This window comes from Cryptomeria japonica, chromosome 3 (assembly GCF_030272615.1).
Source record: "Cryptomeria japonica chromosome 3, Sugi_1.0, whole genome shotgun sequence".
Classification (NCBI taxonomy): domain Eukaryota; kingdom Viridiplantae; phylum Streptophyta; class Pinopsida; order Cupressales; family Cupressaceae; genus Cryptomeria; species Cryptomeria japonica.
Genome location: NC_081407.1, coordinates 633296391 through 633309464, shown reverse-complemented (window position 1 = coordinate 633309464; position 13074 = coordinate 633296391).

Here is a 13074-nt window from a genome sequence, read left to right as displayed (position 1 = left end):
TGAACCAAAGGTTAAGCCGAATTGGTGGAATGATGATGAGTATTGTGAATTTCATAAGAGCAAGGGTCATAAGATAGGAAATTGTCATTGACTGAAGAACATCATACAGGATCTCATTGATAGAGGTGACATTGAGATTGAGGGACACTCATCCAATCAAGAACATGAGATGTTTAAGGAACCATTCCCAAAGCACGATAATGGAAAAGCTAAAGTCACAGATGATCAAGCCAACTATACTAGAGCACCTTACAACTATGATTCAACTATCAATCATATCTCGATGGATAATCATATCTCTACTATTACCATCAAGAACAAAAACCCTGAGAATCCTCCTCAGTGACCCAAGATTGTCCTAAGAGGTGTTGGATCTTCTTCTGAACCTACCTCTGAATGTCACGTTACAACCCGTTGAGGTAAAATTACTTTGCCAGGAGCTTCAACTAAAAACACCGCTTCTTCATCAACCAAACTTGAATATGACCTTGTAGAACAGTTAGGGAAGACACTCGCGCTCATCTCCATACTTGAGCTTTTACGCATATCCCCCGCTCATAAAGCTATTCTCAACACAATCTTAAGAGACACCATCATTCCTACTGATCTGAACGTGGACCAGTTTCAAGCCATGGTGGGATACCTTTCCATTCCACACTCCCTTACATTCACAGAAGCTGATGATGCCTCCGTAAGTCAGCCACATAATGCACCATTACATATTGAAGCCTTCATACACAAACATCGAATAAAGCGAGTGCTGATAGATGGAGGAGCTGGTCTAAACATTTGTACATTGAGCACTATTAAACAATTGGGATATTCTGATAAAGTTGTGAATTCAACAAATCAAATCACCATCAAGGCATATGATGATGAAGAATGCTCATCCAAGGGCACAATCACCTTACCTCTAAGAATTGGGCTAGTTACAAAGGATGTGGTTTGTCAAGTCCTGGATCTAGACCTCACTTATAATATATTGCTAGGACGTCCTTGGATTCATGAAATGAGGGCAGTGCCATCAACATATCATCAATGCATTAAGTTTCCTCACAACGGAGTCGAGGTAACAGTTAACGGTGATCCTAATCCGTTCATATATTGCAATAACTTGAGATCACATACTGAGACCATCATTCCCAGTAATCGTGAAGCTGTTCCTTCTTCGGCATACATTGATCCTGAGTCATTGAAACCTTCGACATCAAAACAAGGTGAACTTAAAGGCAAATTTCAAGACAAAGGCATGGGAGAATACACTTTAAATCAGACCATGTATTTACGACAAGTCATGAGCTCTCCAAAAGAATACGGAAGGCCACATCCTAACAAGCAAATATCCATCATGGCATTCAAATGGGATCCTACTACCTTTCAAAGATGGGGCGAACTGGAAGAGGAAAGTTTATACAAAATGCTCTACAAAGACATTGAAGATGACACACAAAAACAGATCAATATACCCTGTGAGAAATATGGCAAAGGCTTCAAGATTCTACAAAAATTTGGGTATGATGGAAAAAGCCCCCTTGGGTTATGCAAAGAAGGTGTTATGGAGCCCTTACAACCTGAATTGACTATAAAAAGGGAACGCTCGAAGGGACTTGGTTTTCTAACTTCCAAGATCCATACTAAAAGGACAGAAGAAGCCTTACAAATCAAAGCTGCCAAAATTCAACAAGAGAATTGCTATTCCACAGATTCCAACGAATGGGAATGGGGTTCTGACAAGTCTTCTAGTGACTACGAGCTCACCGAGACATTCAGAGAGCCAGATGAACCCATAGAAGAGGAGGAGTTTTATAACAAATTCAGAGTTGGTCAATAAACAACCCATGAGGAGTCTACACAGTCCTTGTCTCAAGGTTCTAGGTTGAAATCACATAGGATGAGAACACCTGTTCCAGAATGCGCTACTAGTGATGATAATTTGGATTCGCTCGTGATCGAGATTGATGAGGAGAGTGCCATCGATGACCTCGATAATTACCTCGACATACCCGAATATAACCACATCTTCACTCTTAACCCCGCAAACTCCGAAAACATTAAAGGCCTTCCCCTTGTTCACCACCAACTCATTGACTGGGATTATGAAGGGCCAGCACAGTTTGACACATTTCAAAATGATGAAGTTATTATCGACTATCTTGGCATACGAGATGATCTTCCCCTTGGGGACCATAAAGCAGGATACACTATAAAACTCAACAACATGGCATATTTTGGTGAGGGTGTCGGACCTTCTAGTCGCAAAAATGTGAAAATAAGAGAAAATCAAGGATCTTATGGCGAAAACCACACTGTGGCGCTATCTGATCCCAAAAATGTAAAAAGAAAGGACGTATCTGAGGGCAAAAACCTCTCTGAGGCACCCGAAGATGGAAGGCTCAACATTCTCCTAGCTTCGTATGAGGAAAAGTCATCCATGCTGGTAGAGGAGACTATCAAGACAAACATTGGTACGGAAGAGGTTCCACACAACATATTCCTGGCTAAATCATTGACAGAGTTCGAAAGGTCACAGTTCATAAGCTTCTTCAAGGAAAGACAAATCAACTTTGCATGGTCATACACTGATATGCCTGGACTAGATCCGGATTTGGTAATGCATCATTTGACAGTCAAACCGGGGGCAAAGCCAGTGAAACAGAAATTAAGAAAAATGCATCCACAAGTGGCATTACTAGTCAAAGCATAACTTGAGAAGTTATTGGATGTCGGATTCATACGCCCAATTGATTATCCTGAACGGATCTCCAATTTAGTACCTGTCAGTAAACCAGATCGTAGCATCAGAATTTGCACAGATTTCAGAGACATCAACAAAGCTTGTCCAAAGGATGACTTCCCATTACCAAACATTGACTTGATTGTTGATCTTATAGCAGGTCATGTAATGCTATCATTAATGGATGGATTCTCTGGCTACAATCAGATTAGAATCGCACCCGAGGATCAACACAAAGCATCATTTACTTGTCCGTGGGGAACTTTCTGCTGGAACGTCATGCCCTTTGGGCTAAAAAATGCAGGTGCTACATATCAAAGAGCAATGACCACTATCTTTCATGATCTCATGCACATAACTGTGGAAGATTATGTTGACGATCTCTTGGGTAAATCAGTAGACAGAAATACGCATCTGGACATACTGTCAGTCGTCTTTGATCGGTTGGAAAAATACAAAGTAAAATTAAATCCCAAGAAATGTGTCTTTGGAGTAACCTCCGGGAAGCTCCTAGGATTCATTGTGTCCAAAAGAGGAATCAAAGCCGATCCAGCAAAAGTCAAGGCTATCTTGGACATGCCACCACCTAGAAATATCAGTCAGCTTCGATCCTTACAAGGAAAACTCCAGTCCATTCGAAGATTCATAGCACAACTGGCAGATAAGTGCAATCCTTTTCAACACCTGCTACATAAAAATATCAAATTTAAATGGGATGATAACTGTCAACAAGCTTTTCAGACGCTCAAAGATTATCTTTTGAATCCGCCAGTTTTGATGCCACCAGTTCCAGATCAACCTTTGCTACTATACATATCAGCTACTCCAACAGCACTGGGGGCACTCCTAGCACAACAAATTGCTGATGGCAAGGAAAAAGAAGTATACTATATCAGTCGCACACTAGTGGGATATGAGCTAAACTACATGCCAATCAAGCATGCATGTCTCGTCGTGGTCTTTGCTTCGTAGAAATTATGACATTACATGCTTACTCATAAGACTAAGTTAGTTGCAAGGATCAATCCATTGAAATACCTCCTCAATAAAGCAACACTTACTGGGCGGCTGGCCAAATGGGTAATGATTCTTAGTGAATTCGACATCGAGTATGTGGACAGAAAAGCAATAAAAGGACAAGCCATCATGGATCAATTAGCAGATGCCCCCATGATTGATGATGTTCCTCTAAATTTAGAATTTCCAGATGAATCCATTTTAACAATATCATATGCAAAGCCATGGCAACTGTATTTTGACGGCTCATACACACAGCATGGGGCAGGAGTTGGTATTCTCTTTATAACTCCTCAAGGCGATTCTATACCAAAATCATACCGCTTATCATTTCCTTGCACTAACAATATAGCGGAATATGAGGCATTAACAATAGGATTACAAATTGCAGTTCAGTGGAAGATCTAGGAACTTCATGTTTTTGGAGATTCCCAATTTGTCATCTGTCAAGCAACTGATGATTACCAAACAAAAGATGAAAAATTACTGCCTTACAAGCAAATGGTGGACGATTTGAAACAACAGTTCACAAAGATAGATTTTGAGCAGATACCAAGAGAGCAGAATCGTGCTGTAGATGCCATGGCTACAATTGCCTCACTGATTGATCTACCTCAAAATGAGACCTACTATGAGTTCTTGGTGGATAACCTTTTGGTTCCTTCATATGAGATTACTCCTACTGAAATGATATGTGTTGTTGGTCCCGAATCCTAGTTATATGGTTCCATTTTCACATACCTACATGACAATACTTTACCTCCTGATCTATCAAATAACCAACGTCGCACCTTCATTCGCCAATCCTCTCGATATGTCATTTTAGCTGATATCCTATACCGACGAGGTCTAGATGGCACTCTTCTTAGATGTTTAGAAAGCGATGAAGCTCAGATTGCGTTACGTGAAGTGCATGAAGGGATATGTGGTCCACATGCTAGTGGTCCTACCTTGGCCAAGAAACTCATTAGGACTGGATATTACTGGCCCAATATGGAAAAGGACTCATATCAGTTTGTCAAGAAATGTAAGCAATGTCAAATTCATGGAGACCTCATACATGCGCCAGCACAAGAATTACAACCACTTGTGTCTCCTTGGCCCTTTTGTCAGTGGGGACTCGATCTCATAGGCAAGATTCACCCTCCTTCTTCCAATGGTCATAAATTCATTATCACAGCCATAGAGTACTTCAAAAAATGGATTGAAGCCGTACCTCTCACAAAAGTCACTAGAAAACAGATTGCTACCTTCATCCTTAACTATATCATATGCCGATACGGTATTCCTGTTTCCATTATTACTGATAACGGGCGTCCCTTCAAAAATCAGGATGTTCATGAACTTTGTGACCGCTTCCATATTTCCCATCGTTTCTCCACACCATATTACCCCCAAGGTAATGGCCAAGCTGAGGCGTCTAATAAAACAATTCTTAAAATCCTCAAGAAGACAGTCGACGATGCTGGCCGTAATTGGCATATCCAACTCAATCCTGCACTTTGGGCCTACCGCATAAGTGTCCGTACACCTACAGGAGCTACACCCTATTCACTAGTCTATGATTCTGAAGCCATCTTTCCTATTGAGGTTGAGTTACCTTCTTTATGGGTCTCTTTGCAAAACATCATTGCTGATGAAGACTACAGGGTCTCTCGCTTACAAGAACTAGAACTGCTGGATGAACAGAGACAAACTGCTTTTAATCATCTCAAGGCTTACCAACAACGAATGAGTCACAGCTACAACCACAAGGTCAAGCCTTGCACATTTGAGGTAGGTGACTTGGTTCTCAGAGAAAACCCCAAGAATCAGCAAGACAGAGAGAAGAAGGGCAAGTTCGAACCAAACTGGCTTGGTCCTTACATCGTTACAGTAGCCTATGGATCTGGGGCATATCAGCTCTCAACTACAGAAGGTGAACCTTTGGAGGATCCTATCAACAACATGCACCTTCGCAAGTTTTACACATAGCTCTTCAGAGTATCCTAATTCAAAAATACAAAAAAATCAAAAAATTCAAAAATACAAAAAAAATAAAATTATAAAACAAAAAAATTGTTACTTGGTGAAAACCTGGCAAACAGGCACCTTGTGACACAAAAAACATTGAAAAATTGAAAAAACTAAAGAGAAATAATTTCGTCCAATGGTGAAAACCACTTCGGTGGCACCTAGGGCAAGTACCATGGTGAAAACTGGGTCACCAGTGCCATGTGTAGAGACATTGCTCCTCCCTCTTTCAGGATTCTCTTCATCATTTCACTTTGCACACACTCACAACCTATTCGTTCATAATAAACTTACCCAGTCCCATCATGGCTTGTTATTGATCTACCCAAGTTTGGTTAGCCATTCATAATAAACCTCACTTTTCACCTCCCTTTCCATCCATAATAAATCAGATCCTATCTGTGGCTAAGGCAAAATCCTACGTCTAGTGATGGGTGTGGAACTAAGAACATCACATGTTTCGAGGAGTAAAGTTTCTTCTAGCTTTCTTCAGTCTATCCATGCACAATCCACAATAAAGCAACATCTGCATCACAGATCCGCAATAAAGTTTCATCTTCTCCGCAATAAAGTATTAGTTTCATGGATTCAGTCAGTTTCAGATGAGACACAGCAGCAACAATGGGCTTCAACAAAATCAAATCTTTCAACAAACTCAGACAACATATGGTTCAGTGCTATCTATCCTTTTTGTGAAAGTAAACATTGTGACCACAATCGAATAAGACTTATACAAGTGACAAGAGACACTAAACTTGAGGACTACAGTGGATGTTGGTGTCGAGTCTTGGTTTTCTTTTGATTTCATCTTTTTTTTGGTGACATGTCTTTTAGCTTTTCCGGGATGTCTTTGACTAGAGATTCTATCTCTAGGATGTCTTTGACTAGAAAGGCGAGGATGGGTATTTTCACCTATTTTCTTTTGCTGTCTATGGATTGTCTCTTAGTAATGCTGTGACTTGTCCAAGGATATGAGGACACTGTGCATCTAGTGTGAACTGGGGCATTCCTTGTTTGTGACTGTCTTATCTCCATGCAAACAGGTACAATGACTCTCTGGGTCGAACATATGCCTCGATTGTCATAACCTACTTGCCATAATAAAGCTCAATGATGATAACGCACAAGAAGCTCTTTCACTTTCATATCTTCTGTCTTCCATCCCCCTTTCTTGATTGACTTCGATCGTCCTTCTCGAGTCCACGTAGCCTGCTATCACATGACTGAGTATAATGACACACCAAAAACATTTGCATTTCATGTAGTTGCACCTGCATTACCACATATAAGTATTTCATACATACATATAGATATCACAACTGCATCACATCCTGCACACAACACCTGTTAGCACAATTTACATTTGCATTATCATATTCATCTGCATTACTTACATTCACATTTGCATTATGCATACATATATAAAATATAAATGAACAAAAAAAAAAAAAAAAAAAAAATATTGCATTGCATCATATACATATTTGCATCCATATCATAAGCATCACATAAGAACATCTCATCACATAGGTACACATGCATATAGCTGCCGCAAAGATGAATCATCTCATATATATATATAAAGTGTCATGATACAATGATGTCAAAATCATATGGCTACAATCACCCGCAGGTGTCTACATCATTATACAAAATGGTACAAAACTGATACAGAGGAACTCACTGATCACTCCTGCCAACACTATTGGTAGTGCTAATCCTATCCATGTCATGGTATCCCATGCCACATGTCCCACCCTCATCTCTAGTCTTGGATCCTAGAACACTCATCTAAGGGCATCCCTGTCTCTGTCTTGATCATACGGAATTAGCTCCCCATCAATCGGTTTCCGCATATACCTATATACATCCTCCAGGGTGACTGTCATCTCACCCATCGGCAGATGGAACGTGCACGTCTCAGAGTGCCATCTCTTCCAGCGCAGTCAGCAAACCCATGTTTGCCCGAAACTCAGGCACATATAGCACATGTGTCAAACCCATCTCCTCGATGGCAGCTCTATCCTCGAGCGACAACTTAGGTCGCAACCTCTGCGTCGACGGGAATCTCTCTCATGACTCTAGCATTGGCAAATACTCTTGCAGTCAAACAACTCAATCATGTCAGTTATAGTGGCATTCACTATTTATCACAAAATGCTACTCGCTATCTAAATGCATATGGCTATCTACCCTAGTGACACTCACTGTTCATCACAAAGTGTTGCTATTTATCCTAGTGGTACTCACTGTTCATCACAAAGTACTACGTGTGTTACACTCCCTGTTCATCACAAAGTGTTACTCACATTTGCACTCCCTGTTCATCACAAAGTGCTGCTCATATTTCAGTACTCCCTGTTCATCACAAAGTACTCTATCTTGGTACTCACTGTTCATCACAAAGTGCCTTGATCTATATTATTCTTCCTAGAGGACTTGCTTGAGTGTATCCTCTCAGCAGCTTATCCAATCGACAGCATATGTTCATCACAGAACTGCCGATTTGACCTAGAAGACCAAACTTTCATACTTTTCAAACGCAAACGCGCTTTCCTAACATAAACGCACATTTATTATATTACCCTATTCGACATGCATTAATGACAAAATTAAATGCGTCAAAGTACGAGGAGGTTTGGTGGTACTTACCGGCTCTCCTGCCTCTGCTGGCCTCTGAAATTGGCGAACGTGATTGAATCTGTGAACCAAAGCCATCGCTGCTGACTGTTGCTGCTCTTTTCTCTCTCTGCACTCTAATCTCTTGGAGGTGTAGATGACAATGAGGATGTCTTTCCCTCATGGTCTATCTTATAGACTGCCCTAGCCCTCGCCTCCCGAGTCAGTCTTCGTTATCCCGTGACTTTGTCACTTTATCCGGTCAATCCATTCTATCCCGTCTTTCTTATCGAGAGATTGTCTGCAATCTTTTCAGGCATTTTCATCTAATCTCTCGAGGGGGCATATCATTCCCATTCTGGAGCAACTTTGTATCAGTTCATCTTATCTTCTTTGAAACAACGCGACAAGCCGCATTGTCTCAAAGAGGGGCAAAATGTAGACACCTAAAATTGTCATGTCTAATTAAATAAATATTTTATTTATTTAATTATCTAAGCTTAATTCTTCTATTAATTAAATAAATCTTTATTTATTTAATTAATTCATTTATCCTCTTCTAGCCTTATTTCTCATTTAAATAAATACATTTATTTATTTAAATTATCCTTTTCTTAAATTAAATAAATATTTTATTTATTTAATTGATCCCACTTCTTCTATTAATTAAATAAATCTTTATTTATTTAATTAATTCATTAACCTTTTCTACCCATGACACATGTCATTCATCTCTTAATTCATACACTACCTACCTCTCTCATTATTTTATTATTTCTTTTACCTACCCTCTAATCCTAGCCGACCTCCTTTTACACCTCTCAATCTTATCCCTCCATTTCATATTGTGTCTTCTATATAAGGAGATGCTTCCCTCATGATCAAACCCTAATCATTCTATGCATTCTAATCAATCATCCTAATCGACAATTTGGAGGACTTGACTACACTACGATCCTACTTGCAACCACATTCCGTTCTTTGTTGAGCTCTTGTGCATATAAAATCTGAGAGCAAATATATCAAGCAAGATCAATGGAGATAGGAAGAATGGAGATCAAAACCCTATCGGATATGTGATGGTATAATCTTTGTGATTTCATTTGATTTGCATTGTCTTAGGTAATCTTCATATGTTATGGTGGATCTTTGTTGATTGTTAGGCTAGGGTTTGGTGGTTGAATTCATTTAGCCTTTCAATATTGTTATTATTGTTTTCCATTTTTCACCATACACAGCACATACTTGAAGGAGTGTGATCTATCATCGCTCATATAAAAATGATACTCCCTGATTATCTTCCTGTCCTCTTCTGTACTATCAGGAGCATGCCTATATGTAATGTGAACAAAAATAGCAATCTGGACTGAATTGTAGTATTAAGACTGTACCTCATTCAATGTTAAAGTTTTCCACATTTTCACCTCCTATGTCAAAATTTTCCACATGTTGAGCATTTTCAAAATTTTCAATATTTTCACTTTCAAAATCTACATTTTCATTTTCAATAACTTGTGGCACATTTTCCACATGTTGAGCATTTTCATTATCACTTTTAACATTTTCAATATTTTCACTTTCAAAATCTACATTTTCATTTTCAATAACTTGTGGCACATTTTCAATTTCAATTTCCTCTTTAGTTGAAGTAACATTAGCAATATTTAACATACCTTGTCTTCTCCTCCTATGACATTCTCTATCTCTTTCTCTATACACTTCAACTTGGTCATTTGAAAGTTTTCTTTTGTGTTTAGACTTTCGATGACTACTACTCCCCATTTCCCTCCACACATATGCTCCTTCGTGATTGACAATGTAAGTTTTCACTTTAAGAATCTCCCAAAAGAACTAATTTGTCTCTAGCTGTCTGCAACCCTGTGATCATCGACAAAAAAACATAGGACCCAGACTGTCGGCCCTTGGAATCAACAGAATGGCCCACAAACCCTCTTTTTTTTTGGTTTTTAGTACCAAAATCAGATATCTGATAAAATCCGATATCTGATTTTATCGGATATCCAATTTTATCGAATATCTGATTTTAGTACAAAAATATGTGGTCCCCCAAAAAAATTCCCGTTGCCGCCATTTACGAACTAAATTGCCACATGGTAGAAATCCGATATCCGATTAAATCGGATATCGGATTTTATTGGTCATATTTTAGAGAGAGAGAGAGAGAGAGAGGAGGAGGAGAGAGAGAGAGAGAGAGAGAGGAGGAGAGGGAGAGAGGGAGAGAGAGAGATAGAGAGAGAGAGAGAGGAGGAGAGGGAGAGAGAGAGAGAGAGAGGGGGGGAGAGGGAGAGAGGGAGAGAGAGAGAGAGGAGGAGGAGAGGGAGAGAGAGAGAGAGATAGAGGAGGAGAGGGAGAGAGAGAGAGAGATAGAGAGAGAGGAGGAGGGAGAGAGAGAGAGAGAGAGAGAGAGAGAGAGAGAGAGAGAGAGGGAGAGAGAGAGAGAGAGAGGAGGAGAGGGAGAGAGGGAGAGAGAGAGAGGAGGAGAGAGAAAGAGAAAGAAAGAGAGAGAGAGAGGAGAGGGGAGAGAGGGAGAGAGAGAGAGAGGGAGGAGAGGGAGAGAGGGAGAGAGAGAGAGGAGGAGAGGGAGAGAGAGAGAGAGAGGAGGAGAGGGGAGAGAGAGAGAGAGAGAGAGGGAGAGAGAGAGAGAGAGAGGGAGAGAGAGAGAGAGAGAGGAGGAGAGGGAGAGGAGGGAGAGAGAGAGAGAGAGGAGGAGAGGGAGAGAGGGAGAGAGAGAGAGAGAGGAGGAGAGGGAGAGAGAGAGAGAGGGAGAGAGAGAGAGAGAGAGAGAGAGAGAGAGACACAATATGACCCCTAACGACATGATTTGGTGTCTTAAGGGGTCCAATGGTGTTGTTAGGGATCATATGGTGTCCATAGGGGTCATATGTTGTCCCATGAACCCCTTATGACCTCTTAGGACACCATATGACCCCTAATGACACCATATTGGGTCGCTTTGGGTCATATTGTGTCCTAAGGGGTTAAAATTGTGTCTTAAGGGGTCCTATGGTGCCCCAAGACACCATATGACCCCTAATGACACAATAGGACCCCTTAAGACACCAAATCATGTCGCTAGGGGGTCATATTGTGTCCTAAGACCCCGTACGACACAATATGATCCCTAACGACATGATTTGGTGTCTTAAGGGGTCCTATGGTGTTGTTAGGGGTCATATGGTGTCCATAGGGGTCATATAGTGTCTTGGGACACCATAGGACCCCTTAAGACACAATATGACCCCTAACGACACAATATGACCCAAAGCGACCCAATATGGTGTCATTAGGGGTCATATGGTGTCCTAAGAGGTCATAAGGGTTCATGGGACACCATCTAACCCCTATGGACACCATATGACCCCTAACGACACCATAGGACCTCTTAAGATACCAAATAATATCGTTAGGGATCATATTGTGTCGTACGGGGTCGCAGGACACAATATGACCCCTAACGACATGATTTGGTGTCTTAAGGGGTCATATGGTGTCATTAGGGGTCATATGATGTCTTGGGACACCATAGGACCCCTTAAGACACAATATGACCCCTAACGACACAATATGACCCAAAGCGATCCAATATGGTGTCATTAGGGGTCATATGGTGTCCTAAGAGGTCATAAGGGTTCGTGGGACACCATATGACCCCTATGGACACCATATGACCCCTAATGACACCATCGGACCCCTTAAGACACCAAATCATGTCGCTAGGGGTCATATTGTGTCCTACGACCCCATAAGACACAATATGACCCCTAATGTTATGATTTGGTGTCTTAAGGGGTCCTATGGTGTCGTTAGGGATCATATGGTGTCTTGTGACACCATAAGACCCCTTAAGACACCAAATTGTGTCGCTAGGAGTCATATTGTGTCCAACGACCTCGTAAGACACAATATGACCCCTAACGACATGATTTGGTGTCTTAAGGGGTCCTATGGTGTCGTTAGGGGTCATATGGTGTCCATAGGGGTCATATGGTGTCTTGGGACACCATAGGATCCCTTAGGACACAATATGACCCCTAACAACATGATTTAGTGTCTTAAGGGGTCCGATGGTATCGTTAGGGGTCATATGGTGTCCATAGGGGTCATATGGTTTCCCATGAACCCTTATGACCTCTTAGGACACCATACGACCCCTAATGACACCATATCGGGTCGCTTTGGGTCATATTGGGTCCTAAGGGGTCATATTGTGCCTTAAGGGGTCCTATGGTGTCCCAAGACACCATATGACCCCTATGGACACCATATGACCCCTAACGACACCATAGGACCCCTTAAGACACCAAATCATATCGTTAGGGATCATATTGTCTCCTACGACCCCGTACGACAAAATATGATCCCTAACAACACGATTTGGTGTCTTATGGGGTCCTATGGTGTCGTTAGGGGTCATATAGTGTCTTGGGACACCATAGGACCCCTTAAGACACAATATGACCCCTAACGACACAATATGACCCAAAGCGACCCAATATGGTGTCATTAGGGGTCATATGGTGTCTTAAGGGGTCCTATGGTGTCCCAAGACACCATATGACCCCTAGCAACACCATAGGACCCCCTTAAGACACCAAATCATATCATTAGGGATCATATTGTGTCGTACGGGGTCGTAGGACACAATATGACCCCTAACGACATGATTAGGT